Raw genomic sequence first — 27,936 nt, forward strand, 5'->3', positions numbered from 1 at the left:
TAGCCTGGGAGGTCAAGGCTGCAGAGAGCTGTAATTGTGCCACAGCACTCCAGCCTGGGTGACAAGTGAGACTGTCTCAAAAAAAAAAAAAAAGATAAGAAACATTTATTGACAGTGACCTAACTGTAAGACTCTGTGCTGGGTGCTATAAATAGGTGAAGGATAACTTTTCCTTACAATAATAAAAGAGAAAAACAATTTATAAAAATAATATAACCCAATGCCCAGTGAAGGAAGTCCCACACACTCTAGTTACCAAATCTCATGACATGTGTAAAGGAAGAAATTATTAGGATGACTTCTGTAGGATACAAAATTCTCGAGCTGGCAGAAAGTTTGGAGATTATTCTATATATGGACTTTGCAACCCGCCCTAAGCACTAAATTTTACACTGATACCTGGTACACATGGACATAGATATGTAGCTGAAACACATTTTACAAACAATATTTCCTTGCCACGTGCAATGCCCTCTCACATATTCTATTTTATTCTATTATTTTAAAATGCTGTTTGCAAGCCTCTACATTGATTTCCTGGCCCATGAAAATCAAACTGTTGTCTGGAGTTTGAAAACACTGATTTGGTGCAGCTCCTTACCTACGCGTTATAGCTCTGAGGCCCAGGGAGGCAGTGTGGCATAGCTCAAGCTTCACGCCACAGTACGGGCCCAGAGCTTACCGCCATTTTCTTCTCTTACCATGTTGGGTCACAAGCTTAGGAAAGTTCTTGGAGGTGAACACCAGCCCAGTAGAACAAAATAACCTAATGGCTGATGTCAGGATTACTGGCTTCCATTCTCAATGGGCAGTTGAAATATATCTTATGGCCACATGTGGGCTTCCTTTTCCTCTGACCAATGATTTGTTCTGGTTTGCCTGGAACTGAGAGGTTTCCTGGGATGTGGGGCTACCAGTGCTAAAACCAGGACAGTTCCATGCAAACTGGGACAGTTAGAAGACATTTACGCCCTACTGCCCATGGTAAATGAGGAAATACCATTTGACCTCCATGTGCAAACAGCCATAGGCACAAACAGCTATGATTTTGATCTTTGGTATGTATTTTGACAACCACTGGGGAATGAATTGTCTCTGCAAGACAATACAAGCCCAGTGACATAGACTCATTCCTGTGTGTACCACTCTTCCCTGTGCTACCAGAAAACTCCACTTTGACCCTTCTCTACAATATTTTCCAGAATTGGCTTAGAAGTATTGGCCTAGGTATCCATCTGGTTGCTTCTGGTTGTCTTAATAGGCTATAGATGTTCTCCCTCCTCCTCTCAACCCCAAGATTGTAGATATTCTCCCTCCTCCCCTACCCAGGTTCAGTAACTTGCCCAAGGTTGTAGATATTCCCATGCAATGAATGAGTCTAGTGAAAAGGACTGGTTGTAAGAAATGTTAAGAAATGATGACTCGGCCAGGCACGGTGGCTCACGTCTGTAATCCCAGCACGTTGGGAGACTGAGGCAGGTGGACCACGAGGTTGGGAGTTGGAGACCAGCCTGGTCAACATGGTGAAACCCCGTCTCTACTAAAAAATACAAAAATTAGCTGGGTGTGGTGACGGGTGCCTGTAATCCCAGCTACTCGGGAGGCTAAGGCAGGAGAATTGCTTGAGCCCGGGCGGCAGAGGTTGCAGTGAGCTGAGATTGCACCATTGCACTCCAGCCTGGGTGACAAAGCAAGACTCCATCTCAAAAACAAAAAACAAACAAACAAAAAAAACCAAAACAACAACAACAAAAAGACGATGACTCTAAGGGTGACAACAAAGAACAAAGATATTTGATTTGGATTTAAGATCTCACATTTCTTGTGGCCTTTTAATTTCTTGTTTTCTTGCTTTGCTCTGCTGGTTTAGCCTTTGCATATGATGAGGAGGTTTCACTCACTGCAATGTCACCTAGTTGAAAGATGACTTCTCTGTTCCTGATACAATAGAGAAATATTGATACATTTTTATTATTGACTATTTAAAAATATGTCTTAATTATTGAGTGCTAAAAAAACTGTATATATATGTATTTATATATATGTGTGTGTGTGTATGTGTGTATATATATATATATTTTTTTTTTGAGACAAAGTCTTGCTGTGTTGCCTGTGTTGGAGTGCACTGGCACGATCTTGGCTCATTGCAAACTCTGCCTTTTAGGTTCAAGCGATTCCTCTGCCTCAGCCTCCTGAATGACTGGGATTACAGGTGTGCACCACCATGCCTGGCTAATTTTTGTATTTTTAGTAGAGAAGGAGTTTCACCATGTTGGCCAGGCTGGTTTCCCAAAATGCTGGGATGATAGGTGTGAGCCACCATGCCCGGCCCTCAGTATTGTATCTTGTAGATACCTTTGAGGTTATTTGAACCATGGGTCATGCCAAGGCGGGGGCAGATACGAACGCAAATGAGGCACTATTATGCTAGATACATTGTAAATGCGGATCCTAATGTACAGGTGTTAGACATAATGATGCTTATGATGTGTTCTTCTTGTTTTGTCCCCTCTGTGGAGTGGATAGATTTACTAAATCAACACTTGAAAATCATTTCTAGAACTATTTCTCTGGATTTGCTTTTAGAACCAGTGTAAAAGCCATGTAAGAAAATTAATTCTTATTATGGCAATCATGTTTCCCTTTTGGTTTATGATCTGGGATTCTCAATCACCAACCAGTTCCTAATGCCCTTTAGTTATCTAGAAGAATCAAATTTACCCTCCAAATATGAAGATTTGCCACTACAGCAGATATTAAAAAGCACAGGCCTCAGGCTCTGTGTAGTGTTTCTAAAGAGGAATTTTAAAATGCTTTGAGCAATGATATCATTGTTGGAATAAAGATGGAGCCTCCTGAGGTTTGTACTAATGAGAATGTGTAAGTTCTGATGTATTTGTTTAAAAATCTGTCGCAGAACTTTAGAGTTTCTCTCTCTATAGACGCAATACTACAAATAACTTGAATTGTGTGTCAGTTTGCTGTTGTTTGCATGCATAGCCTGTGGAAATATGTGAGTGGCTTTCTAAATGATTCTTAATGGAGCATGAACATTTTTCATAACTCAAAATCATCATGTCGTGTGTTTCACTGGATTCATCTTTTTATGACATGAAAGTGTTACGTCAATCTTTCTTTTCTTTTCTTTTCTTTTTTTTTTGAGATGGAGTCTTGCTCTGTTGCCCAGGCTGGAGTGCAGTGGCAGGATTTTGGCTCACTGCAACTTTTGGCTCACTGCAACCTCCGCCTCCTGGGTACAAGCAATTCTCCTGCCTCAGCCTCCCGAGTAGCTGGGACTACAGGGGTGCACCATCAGGCCCAGATAATTTTTGTATTTTTGGTAAAGATGGGGTTTCACCATGTTGGCCAGGATGGTCTCAATCTCTTGACCTTGTGATCCATCTGCCTCGGCCTCCCAAAGTGCTGGGATTACAGATGTTAGCCACCGCGCCCAGCTATGTCAATCTTAGGACCTGCTTCTGGACATTGGGCCAGATTTGAGCAAATAATTTATTGTGCCATGGAATAAATCTTTACTGAGCACTTACTATGTGCTTGGCTATATGGAAATAATGATTTGAATGTCACCGTGATTCTAATAAGTTAGATTTTCCTTTGTGTTTGAGGATTTCCTCTAATGTCAAGTATGGAAAGAAATTCAAGCATTGTGAACACCATGTAAAAGAGAACAAAAAAAAATCCCCACAAGTCCTCTCTAAAGTGAAACCTTGCTTCTCCCAGCAGGCAGGATCATTCTCAGATGACATGGGGTATACTTTTCTTCCTTGAACTCCACTAATCAAAGCATTAACTCACCTTGAACAAGCTTTACCTGGTTAAAATGCCTTTCATCTCAGATGCCGAGGCTCTCCATAAACAGCAATTATGTTTCATAATGTCCTCGTTAGTCCCATTTGATGGACAAGAAAAGTGAGGTGAAGCAAGAGTCCACGACTTCCCGACGAGCCCCCAGGGAGGAATGATGCCCATGGCCTGCTGAGCCAAGTTGCTCAGTCTGCTCCGGTGTAACAGCTCGGTGAATACAATACTCCAGTTTCTTGATTTGATTTTCTGGTCACCTGGGTTCACAAAGTAAGCTTTTTAACACCCACCTTAGGGAACAGTAGGGAACTGTTATGAGGTCCTGGAAATCTTTCCCCAAACATTCCCTTTCTCTTTGTATGTAAGACATTGAAAAATTGCTCTGGCCTCTTTTGAAATGAGAATAGAAAGATACACAGGCCATATTTTCAGAACCCCAAATTGGGACACCTAGTGTGAAAAATTATAAGTTAATTTATAGGAACAATGAAAGAGAAACTCAAGATTAAGATTGTAGTGGAGAATCCTGAACACTCAGCAACCCTGGGCACGGGAATATAAGTGTCTTTAAGAGGGTTATAATAATAGATAATATTTTAGATCTACTGATGTGAACCATACTGCATCCCAGCAAAAGTTGGTGGTGCTATGGGACGGGGAATAGAAACATGGTGACCTTCAAAATTTAGACAAAGAGAAGGAATTTGAATACAAATTCATGATACTCAATGATGGAAATGAGAGGGAGGTTGGATAATCAGGTTAAGGATGCAAGGACTTTAAGCAAGTATATATAGTAAGGTCATTTTTTGCTGTGGATGATTAAAGATTTTCTGAGTTTCAGCTATCATCAACGCTCAAACATAATTTAACCATCACTTTTTCTTCTCTTTTGGGTGTTTTGGAAGCCACTGTGATCATACAGACATACATACTTTTGGAAAGAACATTTCATTTGGCTCCCCTTTCTTGGAGGCCCTCTGGTTTCTTCTTTAACTGAGGTGGGCTCACTGCAGACTACCATGTTTCCCAGAAGAAAACAGTCAAGATGTTTTGGGGTAAGGGGTTGGGGGGAATGGGTAAAGAAAGGTGGAGGAAGAAAGGCAGACAAAGAAAGGGGAATGGTGAGGAGGGGGTCTAGGGAAGAACTATAGGATCAGCACAGTCATCATTAATTGCTCCTTTAAGGGAAGCAACTACAGATCCTCCTAAGAATATGTTGGGAGGTGCTCTCCTAATATGCCCAAGACAATAGAACTGCTTTGGGATACGTGAGTTATTGTAGTCGTAACAATGATGATGGTAAGGTAAAAACTCTAATAGTAATATCTACCTTTTTTTTTTTTTTTTTTTTTTGAGATGGAATCTCAGTCTATCACCCAGGCTGGAATGCAGTGGCTTGATCCCGGGAAGCAGAGGTTGCAGTGACCTGAGATCGCGCCACTGCACTCCAGCCTGGGCGACAGAGCAAGACTCCAAAAACAGACAAACAAAACACACACACACACACACACAACAAAACAAAAAAACACAGTACTTGGCCTTGGGGGAAGTAGACTGAAGGAAATATTATTTAAATGGACTTTTAAAAAAACATACAATGGAATATATACACACATGCAAAGGTATATATTTTTAAAAAACATACAATGGAATATATATATGTATACACATATACAATGGTATATATTTTTAAAAAAACATACAATGGAATATTGTATAACAGTGAGTAGGAACAATCTATTGCTTCTCACAACAACATGGATATTTCTGCGAGAAATATGCTGGGTAACAAAAGCCAGACGCAAGGAGTACCTACTGCAAGATTCCATTTAGATCAAGTTCAAAATGAGGCAAAACTAGTCTATGGTGTTAAGCGTCAGGATGTGGTTACTATTGGGAGGGAATGAAGTGCTGGTTACATTGTTTCTTAATCCGGGTATGTTTGCTGTGAAAATCTATAGCTAATTTATAATTTGTATATATATATAGACAAGATATTTAGTAAAAAATGCATGCATTTACTATTTGTAGAAAAGTGTCCCCATTATACCAGCAAGATGGATTTTGTTATTGCCATTTGGTAAATGAAGAAACTAAGGTCTAGGAGTTTAAGTGATTTGTTGAAGGTCACATAGTAACAGGTGACAGAGCCAGGCCCTAAGCAGGCCTGTCTGGCCACCAGGACTATGGCTTCACACTCTCCCCCTGGGCTCTGACAGCTCCTCCCTGCCAGGTCTCCAGTTCCTCTTCTTTTTGGCCACAAGTGGAGTTTTCCATGGAGAAACTTTTGTTTTTTGATAGGACAGCTACAGAGCTAGAAGACCTTCCTCCCACTTAGATTACAGCTGGGGAGGATCTGCGGTGCAAAGTTTTCATAGGCCTTATCTAACACTGAGAGCAGCTCTATCGCGTTAGCTGTGGCCCTCTCTGTTGCTGGCAACTTCAGCTCCAAATTCCTCTGAAAGCTTCCATAAGGGGAGCAACATTCAAATAGTTGGATGGTGTTCACCTGTCAGAATCTAGCTAAAAATAAAAAAGAGGTTTTAATGAGATGCCACTGGTGGTATAATATTAGCTGATTAACATGTTCTCATGGTTAATTCCACTGAAAAGAAACATCTAAAGCATAGCTGGCCCTGTTGTCCAACATGGCAGTAAATTCTGATCACTTATTAGCACAGTTTGGGCCAGAACAGGGAGTTATGCGAGGAAATAGCACCAATGGCAGCTTCTTCCCTGAATACAAAGGAAAGTGATATACAGTGATTAAGTGAAATGTAGACATGCTTAGCACAGGAGAATTGGATCAACGCTGCATCAAGGCTGATGCTCTCTCCCACACACAGGAGAGGTTGGTATGAGAGTCAGGCCAACATTCAGCTGGAAAAACACGAGAGCTATGTTTGGGATGAGATCCCTAATGTACCCTCCATTTGAAATGCATTTTTCAATGTAAGTTGATTCATTGAACTGAGATAGAATTTTAAGTGCAATATTGAGATCTTCTGAATAAATTTACTGGAAGTTCTTGAGGTTTTTTTTTTTTTTTTTTTGAGACGGAGTCTCGCTCTGTCGCCCAGGCTGGAGTGCAGTGGCCGGATCGCAGCTCACTGCAAGCTCCGCCTCCCGGGTTCCCGCCATTCTCCTGCCTCAGCCTCCCGAGTAGCTGGGACTACAGGCGCCCGCCGCCTCGCCCGGCTAGTTTTTTGTATTTTTTAGTAGAGACAGGGTTTCACCGTGTTCGCCAGGATGGTCTCGATCTCCTGACCTCGTGATCCGCCCGTCTCGGCCTCCCAAAGTGCTGGGATTACAGGCTTGAGCCACCGCGCCCCGCCAGTTCTTGAGGTTTTATTTCTCTTAAGGTCAGTCTATTCCTAAAGTGCTCCTTTTCACGTGTACGTGTGTTTTTGAGTGTGAAATACAAATAGATGAATTTGGCTTAGTGGTCAGGATGTAAAAAGGTGTTGCCATAGAAACCTGAATCTTGACAGGAACACTGCCTGGGGCAAGGTTTTAGTTTTTGGCACTTCCTGTTTGGAGGTTCTAGACAAGAAGGTTTCCCTGTCTCCTGAGGGTACTGCTGGTTGAAAAGGGTTCCTACTGGACTAGGCGTGCTTTGACACAGGGGAGGCATTTCTCAAGGGTCACATGGATTGACTGAAAACGGGGCTCTAATTTGCTTAGGAAGAAAAAAATTCAGCAAATATTAATTAGTATTTTCTACTTAATTTTTAATTCAGAGTTCTCGAGGGGAAAAGGTGTAACAGGAAGAAAGTAACAGAGGCTCTGGATCATACATAGTAGAGATATTTTAGATGAAAAATGACTTCCATCATAAGGTTAAATTCTTTTTCAGCATCTCTTCTATCACAAAAACTTCCAAAAGGAGATGTTCCATCACCACTCAAGATGGACTTATTTATTCACAAAAGGTGGCCCATTAATAAACTTTTACTTTGAGAGCACAGAATTTAAACTTTTATCGAAATCTACTTTCCTTAAGCTAATTTTGCCAATTCATGAGTGGAATTTACAGTAAGGACTAAAGTTGAGGGTAATATATTCTTTGGTATAAGGTTGGCTTTTTTCTCCCCTCAATTTTTTTTTTATTGTGATAAAATACACAAACATAAAATTTATCATCTTATCCATTTCTAGTGTACAGTTAGTGGTAGTAAATACATTTATAATGTTGTGCAACTATCACCACCATCAATCTCTACTCTTTTCATCTTATAAAACGGAAACTCTGTATCCATTAAATAATAACTCTCCATTCCTTTCTTCCTCCTTATACTGGTAACTACCAGTATAAGCTTGGTTTTATAAGATTTACAAGAAATAGGTATATGAGACTTGAATGCTGATTTTTAGGAGAATGAGAAATTATTCCATTACATTTCTCCATTTTAAAAATTAAGGAGGAAGAAAATCCTTTGCTTTTAAGCGTGTTGGGATCTCTGGGGACAATCTGAGAAAGGGTTTTGTTTAATTGGATCTGAAATGGAGTGGCTGAGAACAGAGGGAGCCCTATTCATTTAGGCAAAACAGAGACATCTGCTGGTGGATTGGCAGACTTACTTTTCCACAACTTCCAAAGACCCTTGAAAGAGTAGTGTTTGCAAGACAGGGACAAATCTGTCACCTTTTATGCCGACTTGATTTTTAAAGAGCTATTGTCTAATCATGGAATAAGAATGTTCATAAAAGAGAAGAAAATGTACATATGCAATTTACTAAGCTATGTTGCTTTGGTAAGACTTTTCTTGTCTTGACTATACAAGAGCCAGAATTCTTTCAGAAAAGAATCACCAAGCTGTGGATTAAAAGGTGAACTTTTGCCTACACCTTTCAATCCACAGCTTGCGGCAAAAGGGCCCTCAACTCAAGAGCAGTTCCATGAGAAGGGCTCACTTATTCCTACATGAGCCAGCCCGCACCATGCTGTGTATGGCTTCTTGGGCAGGAAGTGTCTGGCTGGGGTCTAGCCCAGCTTCTCTGTGGGCTAGGTACTTAATGCTCAGCATGTTACTTCTTTTTTTTTTTTCTTGAGATGGAGTCTTGCTTTGTCACCCAGGCTAGAGTGCAATGGTACAATCTCGGCTCTCTGCAACCTCTGCCTCCCAGGTTCAAGTGATTCTCCTGCCTCAGCCTCTCAAGTAGCTGGGATTACAGGCACCCACCACAACACCTAGCTAATTTTTGTTTTTTCAGTAGAGACAGAGTTTCACCATGTTGGTCAGGCTGGTCTCGAACTCCTGACCTCAGGTAATTGACCTACCTCGGTCTCCCAAAGTGCTGGGATTACAGGCGTGAGCCACGGTGCCCGGCCCAGCATGTTGCCTTTCAAAGGGCCTAAGCAATATCCATTTTATATGGATTAAATGAGATTTGAGATGTAAAGGTCAAGGATGGTCGATAAGGGCCAGTTTCTTCCCTTCTTACAGAGCCTTCCTAGCCACAGTCACTATCTCTCAGTTGGGCAGGCTCCTCTAATCTCAGAGATGACACTGTGAGAATGCTGGCTAGCATTCTTAACTCCCTAAACCAGTGTGTCCCTCTGTTAGCTCAGACACAACAAACTCCAAACAGAATTCATCACCTCTGTATTAGTTTGCTTTTATGCTGCTGATAAAGGCACACCCAAAACTGGGAATAAAAAGAGCTTTAATTGTGCTTACAGTTCCACGTGGCTGGGGAGGCCTCAGAATCATGGTGGAGGTGAAAGGCACTTTTTACATGGTGGCAGCAAGAGAAAAATGAGGAAGAAGCAAAAGCAGAAACCCTGATAAACCCATCAGATCTCGTGAGACTTATTCACTATCACAAGAACAGCACAGGAAAGACTGGCCCCCATGATTCAGTTACTTCCCCCTGGGTCCCTCCCGCAACATGTGGGAATTCTGGGAGAAACAATTCAAGCTGAGATTTGGGTGGGGACACAGCCAAACCATATCAACCTCCAACTACCTCCCTGACCTCAAATGGCTTTGAAGGAAAAAAAAGGAGCTGTTCCTGATAAGAAATTGCGGCATCCAATGCATTGCTAGAGCCTGTTTATGTCACTGGAAGCATAGGTGGTGAAGTTGGGGCCTTGGTTTTCTTTTCTTTAACATGGGGACAATAACACCCCTTCTCCCAGGTTTGTGGTGAGGATGCAGCGAGGTAAGCTCACAGGCTTGGTCTTGAGGTTACCTCGTAGGTACACTTACCTCATAGTCCCAGTTGGTGAGCTTACCTTGTTGCATCTTCTAGAGCCTGGCCCAGAGGACGTATTCAGCATGGCTACTTAATTTTTAATAATATATTCTCACAGCTGTGTCTTTTCTCCATTTCTGTTGTCTCCAGGCCTGGGTTAATGCAGCCTCTGCCATATTGGTCTCCAGGCCTTCAAACGGCCCTCTCCCACTGCTCTTACAGGCTGTTGGCCAAGCAAATGCCCCTTGAGTTCACTTCTTGTTGGGCTATTTCCTAGTCAAGAAACCAGACAGGCTTCTTAAACAACCAGCCAAGCTCCCTAGCCTGTGTCTAAGCCCTCTGTACTCCGACTCTACCCCACAGTATCCAAATTTACGTCTCGCTAATCCCTGAGGCACAGTTTCCATTCCAGGCAGAAGGTCTCTGGGCACACCTTCTATATTTTGGCCCCAGGCTTTTGTTTATGCCGTTTCCCTTATCCTTCAGTCTTGCCTGTATCTTCTGAAGTAGCTGAAATCCCACCTCCACCGTGACCTTTTCTCTAATTCTACAGCCTAAGATGATTTTTTCCCACAGGCTAATTCCTATTGCTTTAATACATCCAAATTCCTATTTGGATAATAAATCCCATGCTGCATCCATCAGTGAGAATTTAATTGTTCTAGAATTTTTCTTATAAGCATTGTGAAGTAAGGACCTGTGCTACTTTACCTCTCTGTGCCTCAGTTTCCTCCTCTGTGAAATGGTGGTAATCATAGTTCCTGTTTCATAGGATTATTGTAAAGATTAAGTCAACATGTGTAAAGCAAGTGCCTAGCCCCTAGTAAGTGTTTAACAGTGTTAGCTGTTATTATTGTTCTGGGAACATAAAAAAGGGATCAATACAGCTTGTTTGATTATCAGGCATGTTTTGTGGGGAAGCCATCAGGTGCTGGACTAAGGCCCTTCACAGCCATCTGACCCAACATGTGTATCTTTTAAACAGCACATTAATTCATCTGACAAATATTTACTGAGTGCCTACCATGTTCCAGGTACATTCTGTACTGTAGGTGCTGGTCTTAGCTTTGTTTATTTTTGTATATGTGGCCAGCTAGCTGTTCATATCTTGAAAAAACAGTGTAGGTCAAATATGGTTTTCAAAGGGGCTTTAAGTTGAAGTCTTGGCTCCATCTGTGTGGCCTTGAGCACATAATTGACCACATCTGGGCTTTAATCTCTGCTGCATAATGAGCGCTGAAGTTCAATTCTCCATCTTAATATTTGTCAAAAGAACCAACGATGCTTTAAGTCACACATTAGCCAGGCAGAGATGGGGCCTGTCTCTGTTCTTGTTCCCAGCAGGCCTGGATGTGGGATCTGCTTGTCCGGACCTGCACTCCACGTGCTTGTTCTGCGACTATTAGTTAATCACCTTCTACTGTTTAAGGAAGGGCCTCTGAGGAACTCCCTGGCCTCATTCACATCACTACCCTTTTTGTTATTTTAGATGAATAGAAGAGAACACAATTTTGCTTCCCAAATGCTATAACAGAAGAAGGGACGTGTGTACCTTTATCTATTTGTCATCTCTCCCTTTTATTTGACTATTTTCCTGCTCTTTCGTAATTAAATTACACACATGCAAGCATATACATACAGCTCATTTATATGCTCCTTAACACAAGGCCCTAAGATATATTTTTAAAAATCCAAAACATTCCTGGCAGCGCCTAACACAGTCCTAGTCCTGTATGCTTGCCTAATACATACTTGCTGAGAGATGGAAACTGCCCTAGCTGCCATCATGGAAATGGAATGCTTTTTTTTTTTTTTTTTCAGTGATTTCCAAGTGTGGGTTGGTTGTGAACTCTACTATCTCCTTCTCTCCCCTTCCCAACTGAGTCAGAATTTCTGGAGCCAGGACCAGGGACCCAGATGTTTGACAAGTATCCAGGTGAAGCATCCAGCATACTGAAGTCGGAGGCCCAGGGAGGCTGACCCACCTGTGTCAAATTCAAATCAACTACAGCTGCCCATGAGCTAGATGAGGCCCCACTGACTGTTGGCGCAGAACTGCAGCTTCACAGAAAGAGGCAGCAGATGCCATTTAGCTCTGACTTGTCTTGTCTGAGTTACCAGTACCTGCTCCGTGTTGCTCAGTCCTGAAGCCTGGTGTTCCCATGCACTCCCCTCAGTGGCCTCAGTCACCAATGGCACCTTTCCCTTCGATTTTCAGCCTTCGTCATGTGTAGCTTCCTGAATGAAGTTCGATTTCCCTTGAATATGTGATTTGCAAACCGGGGCATGATCTAGTTGCTTGGATTTTTCAGGACTAGATTGCTATATTCTGGGGAGTAACATATTCTAAAGCAGCAGATTTAAAACTTTCTGGACCATGTACAGTTTAAGAACTCCATTTTACTCCGAGACTCAGGCTATATACAGACACACACACACACACACACACACACACAAATATGCCCAGTGGCCAGGTGCGATGGCTCACGTTTGTAATCCCAGCACTTTGGGAGGCCAAGGCAGGTGGACCACTTGAGGTCAGGAGTTTGAGACCAGTTTGGCCAACACGATGAAACCCCATCTCTACCAAAAATACAAAAAAATTAGCCGGGTATGGTGGCGCATACCTGTAATTCCAACTACTCAGTAGGCTGAGGCACAAGAATCGCTTGAACTCAAGGCAGACATTACAGTGAGCAGAAATCATGCCACTGCACTCCAGCCTGGGCGACAAAGTGAGACTCTGCCTCAATAAATAAATAAATATGCCCAGTGAACAAATATATCCATCATATGTTTGTGCTTTGACATTTTCTATTTCATCAAGAAGATAGTCTTTAGGTGCAAGATCCAAGTCTAGAGTCTCTATGGAGAACGTGATGGAAGCTGTAGCTCTACCCCTCATCATTTTCAAATGATTTCAGGGTCTTCCATTGTTGTGCCGAACCCCTAATAACCTCAGTAGATAAGGCACCAGGCTCAAGAGGCCCAAGAAGAGACCCAGAGCCAGCAAATGAGACTCGGGGTTTTATTAAGGGATTACATACAGGGGAGAGAGAGTCCAGTGGCAGCGGGCTGGGCAGGAAAACCACTGCCACTTGCAAACAGCTTGCAGTGTATGTACCATTTCACTCAACACCCTACACCCAAGGACCTCCACCTGGCAACCTTCATCTAACCCAAAACTCAGGGCTTCAGTCCCTGCACAGCCGGTGTTCCATGGGAGAGGCTGAGGGCTCAGATGTTCCTTAGAGACAAGGAATAAATATCTGGCTTGGCCACGCCCAATTCCCTAGTTCAGAACACACATTCAGGTGCGTCTGCAATACAGGGGCATCCTCAGGGTATGCCGAAGTTATTGCTCTCAGGTGCGTTTACCATACAGCATCTTCCTAATCCATCTATAGAATCCAGCTGATGATGTACTTTCCTGTCCACTCTGGAAAGCACACCACCCTGTAGTGCAGAAGGGTGATATTAGGATAGACTTTTTAGAAGTAGATGTGGAATTATTTTCAAAATATGCTGCTTCCCCTCTCATACACTTTCAGAATGCCTGAGACAGGTTGGGGGTTCTCAGCCCCTGGAAGAGTAGTTGAAAGTGTTTCAAGTGGATTTTCTAACCTCCTCACTGTGCCTGGGGGTGGGCGAGGCACAAAACCTCTGAAAATCCCTGTAGCTGGGACCTACTTCCCTAATAGCAGCAGAGCCACCCTTAACATTTTAAAAGGGGACAAAAAGCTGAGAATCTTTCTGCTATTTATAGCAAAGTACTTGTAATACATTCTACAACCAACAGTGTGTGGTCACACCATGACTGCCTCAACCCTTAATAAGATTTTTTAGAGACCTTTCTGCATCGCATATGTAAAGCTGAAACTTGGATCAGACTACCCAGTGTTATCTGAGGCGTCTTTGAGGGACGCCTGCAAAGCTGGTTCCACTTGACCTGGCTACACCTCGGTCCTCATGGGCCTTCCAAACACATCTCCCAGCTGCTGGGTTTCCTTTCCTCATGCCATTCCTTTTCCACCTGGGCTTCCCACCTTCCTTTCTGAACAGTTCTCACCTTCCAAGGTTTCTTTCCCTGAAGCCCACAGACACCGTCTGTATTGCGCAACTCTCTGCTTGCATGATTGAAATTAGGCCTATGCATCTTAACTCCAAATGAATGGAGGGGAAGGACTAGGTCTCACCCCTCTTTGGATTTACCTCCATGCCCTAAGAATAGCAGGAGCTCGATGAGAATTCCCTCCTGTAGCTCATACTCTGAGCTTAGAACCAGTGCCTTCTGCTTACCTCCCCACAGGTGTCCAGAGGCGATGTAGCAAAAGGGTTGGGGGTGCCCAGAGGTGATATAGCAAAATGGTTATCAGCACAGTTTTGGTGCTGGGTAGTCTGAATCAAGTTTCAGCTTTACATATGCGGATGCAGAAAGGTCTCTAAAAAATCTTACTAAAGGTTGAGGGGGAGAAACAAGTTACAGGACAGTGTATTTTGCTACCACTTGTGAGTGAAAGAGCATGTACACACATGTTTGTTAATGCATGGAATTTCTTTGGATGAATCCAAGAGAAACTAGCAGTAGCAACTTCCTCCATGGAGAGAGAAAAGGAGATTTATTTGCTTATTTTTCACTAGAGACATTTTGAGTTTAGTAATGTGTGCATGTATTGTCTAGTTTAAAACTTTACATTTTAAAAATTCCAGCTTTTGGCAGCCGGGCGTGGTGGCTCATGCCTGGCATCCCAGCACTTTGGGAGGCTGAGGCGGGTGGATCACCTGAGGTCAGGAGTTCGAGACCAGCTTGGCTAACATGGTGAAACCCTGTCTCTGCTAAAAATACAAAAATTAGCTGGGCATGGTGGCGGGGGCCTGTAATCCCAGCTATTCAGGAGGCTGAAGCAGGAGAATCGTTGGAACCTGGGAAGCAGAGGTTGCAGTGAGCCAAGATCACACCACTGCACTCCAGGCTGGGAGACAGAGCAAGACTCCATCTCAAAAATAATAATAATAAAATAAATAAATAAATAATCCAGTTTTTGTGCTCACCAACTGTGTACATTGTAGAAAGTTATTTGATATTCCTAATCCTCATTTCCCATCTGTAAAATGGAGCTAAGAAAGCCTGTATAACTGGATTGGGTAATGCACACAAATTGTTTAGCAGACTGCCTGGCTCATTTATTGCATGAATTCATGAGATGGTAGCTATTATTGTTTTGTTGGCCGACCCAGGTACTTAGAATTCTGTTTCTTGCCTTCTTATTTTAACCCAAAGCCTAGAAGCTTGGAAAACAATGATCATTACCTTGTTGTTTCTCACGTTGTAGCATTTGGTGACCTGCGCCGCGTCAGCATCTGGTTGAGCGCAGTATAACCACACCGCTTGTGCTAGGGGCTGACCCTTCCCTTCATTTCTTCCCCTCCATCATCCTCCCTTTCCCTTTTTACCCTTGAGGCACTCTAATCTTTGTTCCTTCCAATGATTATTCTGTAACTTAATCCCTCAAAGACGCCTCAGATGACACTAATGAGCACCTTAAAAAACTGGAAATTCTTGAATCAAAGCACAAGATTCTACCCAAGGTACCTAACTTCTGATTGGTTGCTTTCACCACAGTGAGGGAGCTCTACAAGCAGTGATTCATTTCAGCTCCTGTTGCCTGAGCCTATGTAACTTTGTCAGATTTATTGTGAGTCACATCAAATCTCTGCCTTAATTAACTTTTTCTGTTAAAGTGGTTTTAAGATAATGTACTTGCTTTTACTTAAATCATGGGAAATAGACCTTCTAGAGGTTACAGCTTGATGCAAAATGATTGTCAACACTTGCTATTTAATATTTTTCTGAAATCTTTTGGTAGTCGTGGCCATACCAAAGTGGATTACTTTCCAGTCTTATTCAGGAACAAGATGTATTATTCTAACTTGTAATGGGGGACAGGGAACTGTGGAAGAATAAGATTATGTGTCAGTGTCTAATCACATTAAAACATAATAACAGCTAATATTTATTGAACACTTACTATGCACCAGACCCTGTGCCAAACATTTATGTATTCAAACACTTATTTAGTTCTTGCCCTAATTCTACAAGGACTTGTCCTCATTTTACAGATGAAGAAATTAAGGGACTTGCCTACGGAGTTAAGTGGCACAGCTTCCACCCCAGAACACTGGCCACAAACCTCATCCTCTTAACCAGTATCTAGATTATGGATCCAGGTGCTTTTTCTGTAAAGGGCCAGACAGTGAATATTTTAGGCTTTGTGGAAATATCTTACAGCAGAAGGCAGCCATGGATAATATGTAAAAGAATGGGCATGACTCTGTTCCAATAAAACTTTACTTATGGGCAGTGAGATGTGAATTTCACATCATTTTTTTATGCCATGACATATTATTTTTCTTTTGATTTCCCATCATTTAAAAAGGTAAAAACCATTTTTAGCTTACAGGTACAAAACAGATGCTGGACCAGACTTGGCTGCAGGCCATAGATTGCCAAGCTCTGATCTAGATCATTGAAAATAGAATAAATTATGCGAGAATGAAACAATCACTGTAAGAGGACTCCCCATCCTATTCTAGATCCTTCTGGACTTTAGCCAGGATCTAAGTGTCACACTGGATGTTCCTTTCTTAATAAATCCCTTTCCACCTGAATCTCCTCTTCAACCTCAGAGTCTGCCTGCTCTCCTGGGTTGCTCAGAGCCTCTCCTAGACCCCTACTTAGACTGCCCCTTCCTAGGCAGTTTTCCTTCCTGCCTCTTCCCCCAGCCTCCTATCTCCTTAGAGAACTGGTATAAGCCAAAGTGTTTTTTCAAAATCTCTATTATGTGTATTTGCATTTTAAAGGAGGTTTCTGGATAGGGCAATTCAAAGATAGAACTCTGGAGCGTTTAGCCTGGGAAGATGGGTGTGGTGCATTTGGGGGATGTGGGAGGAGGAACTTTTGCACAGAGAGATTCTTATCACCCTTACAGTCATACTGAACAGAGCCTGGGAGGCTGGCCCTGACCAGGAACCCCTGGGCCTCCAAGACCTCTGGACTAGGCTTGGCTGTGGGTAGGGAAAGGCTTTGCTGTACTGTGGGAACCCCCAGGGGTTCTTAACCTAACAGCTGTGATTAATGAGTTGAATGCAGGAGGGGATGACTTCCTTCCTTGGCCCACTCAGAGTTCCCCGGAGGTGATAGCCACTCCAGGCACTCATCGCTGTGGCAGGCACCCATGGGAAGAGGTTGCATCCACTCCAAGGTCTTTTCAGTTGCATCAGGTGGTCCTTAAGAACTGTATGTGGTGGTCTGAACTCCTGGACACAGCAGAGGAGCAGAAAGTTGCCTTCTCAAAGGGGCACGTGCTCCCTGAGCTGTTTTATGTCCCTGAGCTTTCCTCTGTCCCCTCCCCAAATATACATTACAGACACTTAATCTTGTGTTAATTCTATATATATTTCTGAGCCTACCAAATTCATCTGCATGGAGAAGTTTACTTTTATCCCATGTCATAGTTGTAGGGGCCAAGGCTCTTGGTTCTGTAAAGGTTTGCTGAAAATCACTGAGATGAGGCAGGTTGATTCATTGGAGAAAAGGCATATACATTTATTTAACGTGCATTCACAGGAGCCTTCAGCATGAAGAATCAAAGGTACAGAGAAAATTGTCCATTTTTATGCTTAGGTTCAACAAAGGACAGACAGCCGTGTAGGAATATGATTGGAGGAAAAGGGTAGCTCTAAGGCTAATAGAATGAGCGGGGAAGCCCAGCAAGTGCTGTCTGTCTAGATTCTCCCTGGCCTCTCGGAGCGTGCATTTCTTCCTTCCGGGTGTAGGGCAGGACCCTGTCTGGAATGGGGGTCTTATGACCTACTATCAAACAAGGTAGGTGGGATAATGTCTTTATGGCCAGTTTTAATTTTTATTATTTATTTATTTGACACAGAGCCTTGCTCTATTGCCCAGCCTGGAGTGCAGTGGTACGATCTCAGCTCGCTGCAACCTCCGCCTCCCGGGTTCAAGCAATTCTCCTGCCTCAGCCTCTTGAGTAGCTGGGACTACAGGCCATGCTACAATTCCTGGCTAATTTTTGTATTTTTAGTAGAGATGGGGTTTCACCATGTTGGCCAGGCTGGTCTTGAACTCCTGACCTCAAGTGATCCACCTCCTTGGCCTCCCAAAGTGCTGGCATCACAGGTGAGAGCCACCGCGCCCGGCCCAGATGGCCAGTTTTCATACAGACAGGATGGAGGGTAAGTTAAACTAATATTTTTAGGTTTTATGGATGGCTTTGGTAAAGGCTTCTGGTTTCTATGGCTAACCTCTGAGGAGAATGGGACTGAAAGGAGGGCAAGAGAAGGTCAGAGAAAATCGTTTGCTTCTGAGGCTGCTGCTGAGGGCTTCATTTTGGGGTGTTGTTTTCTGAGCCCCAGCACAGTCTTTCTGGGAAGGTAGGAGGGTACCTGACTCCGTTTATTGTAGATCCAGCTAAGATTCCATGGTTGTCCAGAGCTTTTTCTGTGCTTTTCTCATGGTAACTGCAAATGGTGAAAGGAGGATATTTGGCACACCTGTGCTCAAGGAATAGCAAGATAGAAGAAATGCCTGACTGCTATCCTTCTAGAGGTAGAATATTCCCAGGGAAATGCCTTTCTTTGTCAAAGTCTATTTTTCTTTTCTTTTCTTTTCTTTTCTTTTCTTTTTTTCCCAGCTGAGTATATGCATGTATTTTTGGACCTAGAGAAACAATAGTATGGACTGTTGTATTTTTATTCTCTTTGATTTTTTAAATTCCAGAATTTTCCTTTTCCTTTTTTGGGGAGGAAAAAAAAGTAAAATAAATAGTTAAACTACGATATGATTTGACATTTCCCTGTAACTTCAGAAAGGACATTTATATAATAAATATCTGTCTTTGGCCTTTTTCTCCCTCCAAGGTCAAGTTTGGTTTTTAGATGTGGCTTATAACATCTTTATATTGATAGAGGGTTTGAAACTCATCAATATTTGAACAACATCCTGAATTGGATGGTGTGTGGGTAGTGTTATATTTGGCCTCTGTGTCTGCCTCAGAGGTGGGGTTTTAGGATGGATTGATTAACACAGAATGTTAAGTCTAATAATGAAATTGTGGATGGTTCTGAGCTTGGAGCTCTCTATTCAGACTTTCTTCCGCTGAACAGTGTGGTGGCTCCATTCACCCCATGCTGCTTTTTCTAGACTCCTCTTCACTTATTACACTCACAGATTCCAATTTCTATTCTTGTCTGAACAGAGGAAGGGAGCCTTGAATACCCAGGCAGGATTAGGCACATGAGTGGATAATCCACTTACAGTAGCCCCCTTCCAGACAGCCCAAATTCTAGAAGAGCGTCTAAAGAGGGATGGGTATTATTTAAATTTGTTTCCATTTAATTTTCTGCATCCTTGGTCTAAGCACAGCTGTGTCTCTGTGGTGTTGTCCCTTGCCTATTTGGGATGATGATTAGAGCTGGGATGGCATATGGTAATAACAGATATCATTTATTATTGAGCATTGACAGCAGAACTAAGAAGATGTATATGGGTTATCTTTTTAGTCCTCACAGTAACTCTGCAAGGTGGCATTTTCTTCATGCGGCAGATGGGAAAACCGAGGCTAAGAAGGATTACCCAACTTGCCCCAAACCACACAGCTTGAGTAGCAGGGCAGCACTGCTCTCCAGGCCGGGCTAATTCCAGCTGTCTCTGCGCTTTCAACGCTTACCCCGCGACACCTGATCCCTTGGGCACAGGGCATGCGCGGGCGGTGTGGGCGCGTCGGCTCCTTCTCCCTTTGTCTGCAGCGAGTGATCCGCGCGCCCCCTGCCTGAGCCATCCCGGCTTTGCTTTGTCTGTTGCATTGTTGGCGAGACCTCTACTGCCCGAGTAGTTTGTTCAGTGCACAGTAAAAAGCTCTTTAGTTTTATTGAAATTATGTTTATGTTAAAATTATGTTATCCAAAATCTTGGATTTCAGAGCACCAGAACTGTTTGCAAGGACTACTGTGTAGTGAATTGTTACAGAAACACCTTGTAAAATCATAAGTTATGTGAGCTGGAAGAATCAAAGACGTGGAACTGGGCAATGTAAACACTTTATTCCCGCCAGTAACAGCTGTAAAATGATGATAGCACAAGTCTCTTGACTTTATTCCCTTTCTCTGATTTTTATTTTACAGTACATTCACTTCTAGATCTTGTTGCTAGTTTTTTTAAATTTTATTTTATTATTATTATTTTTTTTGAGACAGGATCTTGCTGTTGTCCTGGCTGGAGTGCAATGGTGAGATCACAGATCACTGCAGCCTGGAACTCCCAGGCTCCAGCAAGACTCCCACCTTAGCCTCCCAAGTAACTAGGACTGCAGGTGTGCGCCACCATGTCTGGCTACGTTTTGTCTTTAGTTGAGATGCGGGTGGTGGTGGGGTCTGCTTATGTTGCCCAGGCTGGTCTTGAACTCCTGATCGCAATGGATCCTCCCACCTCGGCCTCCCAGTGTTAGAACTACAGGTGTGAGCCACTGCTCCTGGCCATAGATCCTTTTTTTTTTTTTAAACACCTCACTCAATTAAAAAATTTTTTTTTTATATCAAACATGATTTAAAACACATTGTCTTAAAAAGTAATTGGGGAGGAATACTATTTCAGAGGATGGCTTACAGAAATCTCTATTATATGACACAGTTTCTTGTTGGTAAACACCATTAGAAAAGTTCAGAAGATTCCATGAGAACTTATAAATTACCCATGGTCTATTTAGAATCTTAAACAAATACACAGTGATTTACAGTGAACTGAGAGAGGAAGATCTAGGAAGAAGAAATTTTAAATTTGCTTGGCTCTTTCTCTTCTCTTCTCTTCTCTTCTCTTCTCTTCTCTTCTCTTCTCTTCTCTTCTCTTCTCTTCTTTTCTTTTCTTTGATAGAGTCTCATTGCCACCCAGACTGGAATGTAGTGGTGCTATCTCGGCTCACTGCAACCTCTGCCTCCCAGGCTCAAGCAATCCTCATGCCACAGCCCCCTAAGTAGATGGGATTACAGGCGTGCACCACTACACCCGGCTAATTTTCTTTGTATTTTTTGTAGAGAGGAGGTTTTATCCTGTTGTCCAGGCTGGTCTCAAACTCTTGGGCTCCAGCGATCTGCCTGCCTTGGCCCCTCAAAGGACTGGGATTATAGCTCTGAGCCATCGTGTCTGGCCCCAATTTTATTTTCAAAAATATATTTAGTGACAAAACGTCACTTTCTACCTACATACTGAATTTTGGTTTCTCTCAGTTTTATTTTGTTTTTGACACATTTCAATTCCCTAAATACTGTAATAAAAACATTCTTAAATACATTCTAAATATTTTAAGCCATTTCTTCCCTCTCTCCCTCCTTCCCTCCCTTTCTCCTTCCCTCCCTTCCTTTCTTTCTTCTTCCTTTGTTCCATCTTTTCTTCTCCCTTTCCCTCTCTTCTTCTTCCTTTTAATCACAAGGTGCTTTCCCCTGTTGGGAATGAGACAATCGTTTTGTAAACATATTAATTTTTAAAAATTTGTTTAGAGATGTCCTTCGAAGTGAAGCTTCCATACTTTCCATACTTTGGAATTTTTCAAAAATATTTGTCTAGAAGGAAGTCTTGTTAAAATCTAAAGGACTGAGAAACATATTTTAGTTCTAAGGTGTTTTTATAGAGACTCTGATAGCAAATGAATTGAAAGAAATGCTGCTTTACGCACTGTGGAAATGCAATGATTGTCTTGCTGCCAACGTAACCTGGAGTGATATATAACCACCTCTCCCTGGCCTGGGAGTTTAATGAAATGACTCTAATTTTGGCAACCCTTCATACCAAGAGTGGGTAACGTAACTCTAAGCTGATTTGTGCAAAGGGCAGAGCAGACTTTAAACAGAGCATCATGGCTTCTACTCACTTTGGTGACATTCAGAGTGCTATTTCAGCCCTATTTGATGAAGGTTGTCCGGGACTTCCTCAACCTCTGTTTCCATGCCTGCACCGAGATGACACTGTGACTGCAGTCCAACTTGCATCCTCTGTCAGATGACATGCCCTTCCGATGATTGCATTTGCCAGTTAACGAACACTTTTTGAGATGGAATATTGCTCTGTTGCCTAGGTTGGAGTGGTATGATCTCAGCTCACTGCAACCTCCGCCTCCTGGGTTCAAGCAATTTTCCTGCCTCAGCCTCCCAAGTAGCTGGGACTACAGGCACCTGCCACCATGCCCAGCTAATTTTTGTATTTTTAGTACAGATGGGGTTAAGTTGTGTTGGCCAGGCTGGTCTCGAACTCCTGACCACAGGTGATTCACCTGCCTCGGCCGGCCAAAGTGCTGGGATTACAAGCATGAGCCACCACGCCTGGCCTACTTGGTGTTTTGATCAATCTTATAGGAATGTATGCCTTGTGTTTTAAGATTCAACTATTTTTTTGGTTACTGCTTCACTTCTACCTCTTTCAATTATTCATGCTATCTACATCAAAAGGGGCTTCTTCTTTGCAGCCAGCCCATAAGACTCTTAAGGTGATCTGTTTCTGTGGTAGCTAAGAGAACGAGCTTTGGAGGCTCCCTGGCTGGGTTAAAATCCGCTCCCATCAGCACCTCATGAGGGTGTTACAATGATTAAATGAGACACTATGTGCAGGAAAACACAGAGCCTAGAACAGAGAAAAAGGATTTGTGTGTGTGTGTGTGTGTGTGTGTGTGAAACAAAACCATCTGAATGTTTTGGTTCAATGGTTTTCTTCTAACAGCTTATATTATATTATCAGAGCCCATTGACCATAATGCCAATAACATCATGAAAGGAAACATGGCACTTCTGGTGGAGGAACATGACCCCTCCAATAAAGCTGTCCTGTCAAACATCAAGCCCATATCTATTCAAGCCTCCGTCTAACTAGCAGTTCTCAGAAAATAACAGCGCTCAGGCGGCACAGCTCAGAACATGGGAACCCCTAGAACAAATGACTCAATGTCTTCAATGAGGGAATAGCCAGAAAAAGTGTGTGGGGAGGGAACCTCAGACTAAAAAAATGTCAATGGAATGGCAGCCAATTGCCACATGTGGACAGGTCCATTTAGGAGACAATTGGGAAAAGTGAACATTGACTGGACACTTGATACAATTAAAGACTTATGGTTAATTTTTAGTGGTTTTTTTTTTTTTTTTTTTTTGACAGGACCTCACTCTGTTGCTCAGGATGGTCTTTGCTCAGGCAATCTGCTTGCCTTGGCCTCCCAAAGTGTGGGGATTACAGGCATAAGCCAGCACACCTGGTCAAGTTTTTTAGTAGTGATAATGGTTTTGGATTGGTTTTTAAAAGGTCTTTATTTTTAGAAATGTGTAAGTAAATATTTTAGAAATAGGCACTTAAATATTTACTTAAAATTTATGGATGAAATGATATGATGTCTGAGTATAGAAGGAACGAGAGTGGCACTGCCTTGGTAATTGTCGGAGCTCCCTGGTCGGTACATGGTGGCTTATCTGTCTACTTTTATGTATGTTGAGATCTTCCATGAGATGAACTAAAAATGATCAAAACAAAGCAAAATAACCACAACAAAAACAACCGTGCCAAAATCTAGTGGATCCGCAATATAAAGAAGCACATTCCCGCAATTCCTCCACCAGCTTTCTGCTCAAATCATGGTGCCTGTTTCTAGGTCATTGATTACAAGAGGCTTCCTTACTAGGGCAGGTGATTTCCTCCATCATGGTTTATTATCCTTAACAGAATTTGAGAAAATGGCTGTTTCAGGTTGGTTGCTGTCACCTGCCTCTGAGGTCAAATACTGCTATCAGGAGTTGACAGTTGCTATTTGGCTCAAAGTACTTGAGGTCATGGTCATTCCATTATCTTTCTAAGACTGCAATTTTTGAACCTGCCTTTACTGAATATCAGGTGCTTGGTTGGTTGTCTTTTTATAGATGGCATCAATATCAGGTGGCATATAAAAGCTTTTCCAAACCATGATTGCCTTATTAATCAATTCATAAAACTGATCAGGAAAGTGTTAGGGTATCTATTAATGTAGTAGTTAGGAAATAAATCTAAACCCTACCTTTGTCTGGTAAGTAGGTTTTAAAAAAGGAATGAGGATGAAGTTCAAGCAAACAAATGCATCTTATTATTTAATTTGGTCTTCTCTGTCTTGGCCTGTAATTTTTGCTCCATGCAATGTCTTCAGTTAGCAACTAAAATTATTTCTCTTTTCTGAGTGCAGATAGCCATAATTTGACAACATGGGTTCCTTTTGTTATTGCCTTTATCTTGGAGAAACTGGACATAGATTTTGGCGTTATTAAAATAAATTTTCAGCTAACAGATTAGATATTTTTGAATTTAAAAAAATCAATTCAAACAGCCAGGCGTGGTTGCTCACTCCTGTAATCTCAGCACTTTGGGAGGCTGAGGCGGGCAGATCACATGAGCCCAGGAGTTCAAGACCAGCCTGGCCAACATGGTGAAACCTCATCTCTACTAAAAATACAGAAATTATTTGGGCATGGTGGTGTGGGCTTGTAATCCCAGTTACTCGGGAGGCTGGGGCATGAGAGTCACTTGAACCCAAGAGGTGGAGGTTGCAGTCCTGGGCAAAGGAATGAGACTGTGTCCCAAAAACAAAACAAAACAAAACAACAATTCATTTGGCTTAAATAAAATTCTGTCTTCATGCTGTCACATTTAATCAAGATGGGCAGCATACGTCTTTCAGAAATACTAATCAGTTTATCAGAACTCCGGACCAAAACATTTACAGTTTAAGTCAAATAAAATACTTATCTTATTGAAATCACTGTGTTGGCTGGGCATGGTTGCTCACTCCTGTAAACCCAGTGTTTCTGGAGGCCGAGAAGGGAGGATCGCTTGAGCCCAGGAATTTGAGACCATCCTGGGCACATAGTGAGACCCCATCTCTACAAACAATTTTTAAACATTAGCCAAGTGTGGTGGCACATGACTATACTAGCTACTTGGGAGGCAGAGGTGGGAGTGTCACTTGAGCCTGGCAGTTCAAGGCTATGATTGCACCACTGCACTCCAGCCTGGGTGACAGAAGGAGACCTCGTTTTTATAAAATAAATAAGTAAATGAAAATAAAATCACTATATTGGGGATTATTTATTAAAATTCATGGGCATGCTAAAAGTTAAAAATATTATATTTTATTAGTAAATGACACGTTCTATCAGAGAAGGAAGTATAATTGTTATAATTCATTAACAATTCCACATATTTTATGATGGATACTAAATTTCAAGAATTTAAGAGTTTCTGATCCCCACCGGCCTTGGAAGTTTCTAGACCCTCAGAACATTTTGTCACTCTCCTCCACAAGCTTGACTGTATGTGTGTTTCCGGTTCCTGATATCAAAATGCTGGTAATTTTCCTCTCCTTCTCACGGTGGGCTCAGGGGCAGTTTGGTTCTACATCTGGGTGGACTAGAAGCTTCTTTCTGTTTCTCTAATTCTTCCACGTTCTGTAAGAGCTGGTTTAAATGTTATTTCTTCTGTGAAGTTTTCTACTTTGTTACCACAGCCCCCACCCCACAACTAAATTAAGCTCACCTTCAGCATTTAATCTGTTGTGTATACACGGCAGATTTAGAGTTTAGACATCCTCACACTCAGCGCTGGATGTCCCAGGATTTGGTGGCTTGCCTTTCTTGGCAACCCTAGGGCCCAGCAGGGTTCCAGGGCCGCCATAAATGTCTGTTGAATGACGGTGTTTCCCGCTTCTGCTGTGACCTCCATTTTGTCTTCTGAAGCTTTGCCCTATGCTTTCGAAAGGACTTTCCTTTCAATTATTCCCTTAATACCTCCTACCAGCCCTGAGACATGACTAAAGGAGTTCTAACAACTCTGAGTTTAAAGAGGCAGGCAATTTACCTTACCAAGGTCCTACACTCAGTTTCTGGAAGAAATCTAACTACTACCAGGTCTCTCTACTCTCCTAAGACAAGTGCTTTGTTCTGGTTTTTGTTTGTACCAAACAGTTGTTAAAATAGCTTAAATATTAACATTTCTTACATATTCTCCACTCCTGAGAGATAGATAAGAACTGAACCATCACTCATTCCTCTATGGCAATCCTAGGGCTGACTTCGGGACTATATCCAAAACCTCAGGGAGGCACCTGGTCTCAACTCTCTCCATAGGATTCTGAGGCGCTGGAAAGGGGGCAGCAACCTGAGTTGGGTGAATCACCCCGGGCTCTCTGGGTTTTCAGGTTCTATGTGCTACCTTGATGAGGGGAGTATTTAAACTGGGGAAAGGAAACTATGTCACAATGTCTTACATTTCTTTTTCTGACTGCTGTTATTTTTCCCTAAAGTGTATCACTAATATGTGACAGATGGAGCATCTCCATTTCATAAGTTGAAGTGCTGAGACCTGGGCATGGTGGCCATGCCCTTTATGAAGGAGAGCATTGCTCAAGGCCTGACAGTCACTGATGCAGGTCTGAAATCCCCAGCCTGCCCTGCCTTTTGGGGGTACCAATGGGACTGATGTTTTAAGGCTGAAGTTTTAGATGCAATTCCTGTAAACATGCTCCTATCTAGCTAAAAAGAATTAGAGCAAGGACTCTGTGTGTATTTCACACGTGACTCTGCATACCGGTTTATAATAATTGTGTAATAAAAATGGCTTAGCCGAGAGTTGCTATGCCGCACTGTTTAGCAGCTTGCTTCCAATATTGCATTTACAAAAATTACATATTTCATATAATCAGGGCTGTCTCTTACTTAATCATCCTACACATCATATAAATCTTTAAAATGGACAGGTCTATAAATCACTAGCATTTTTCATTTACCACTTATTCTAAGCCAGGCAGTTTCTTATTTAAATTGCCATACGAATAAATCTAATAATCCTTATTCACTTACATCATCTCAAACTTTAAATCTTATTCCAGCTGAGGTCATAAGTGAAATCAGTATTGAGGGCAGAACTAGCAGCTGTAACAACTATAATAGCTTGCCAAATCATATTAAAGGGCCTAAATAACATTAAAAAAATGAGGAAAAATTGAATTACATGATTAAAGTGTGATGTGCTGAATCAGGCAAACGTGGGGCCTAAACAGAGCCTCTGCCTGGGGTGTCGCTTCCATGCGGGATTGGTGCCAACTGGAAGAGAGAGCCACTTGCCTAAATTCTCTTGTCTGCAAACCTTGATTAAAATATAGTTCAGGGTTTCTCAACCTTGGCACTACTGACTTTTTTTAAAAAGAGATGGAGTCTTGCTTTGTTACCCAGGGTAGCCCCAAACTCCTTGGACTAAAGTGATCCTCTCACTTCAGCCTCCCAAGCAGCTGGGACTATAGGTGTCCCAGCACTATCCACACTTGGGGTCAGACAGTTCTTCGTTATGGGGCCTGTTCTGTGCATAGTAGGATGTTTAGCAGAATCCCTGGTTTCCATCCGCTAGGTGCCAGTGACGTCCTCTACCCCCAGCTGTAGCAGCTGAAAATGTCTTCAGACATTGCAAATGTTTCCTGGGGGACAGTCACCCCCATTAATAACTACTGGTCTGGATAATGAGACAGGGTTGGATGTGAGCCTCTCCCAGGGATGTTGGGACATCTCTAGGTCTTCCAGGGAGAAATGTTCTGCATTGTGCCCCTTTCTTTAGCCTTGGTTTTGCGGTGTTAGAGGACAAACAAGGAATTCAGTGTGTAACTCATTCAAACAGTGGTCCAGGAGAAGAAGCAAAGGAGAAGGAACCACGATAAGGAGAGTAGGGAGAACATTCAGTGGACAGGACAACTCTGAACTCAGGGCAAAGCGTCTCTGATCTTGAGGACAGATCATTTCCTTACCCTTTCCCATTGAATTCACAGCCCGCTCTACGCCCTTTATGAGAATACAGGG

This window comes from Chlorocebus sabaeus, chromosome 21 (assembly GCF_047675955.1).
Source record: "Chlorocebus sabaeus isolate Y175 chromosome 21, mChlSab1.0.hap1, whole genome shotgun sequence".
NCBI classification, from domain to species: Eukaryota; Metazoa; Chordata; class Mammalia; order Primates; family Cercopithecidae; genus Chlorocebus; species Chlorocebus sabaeus.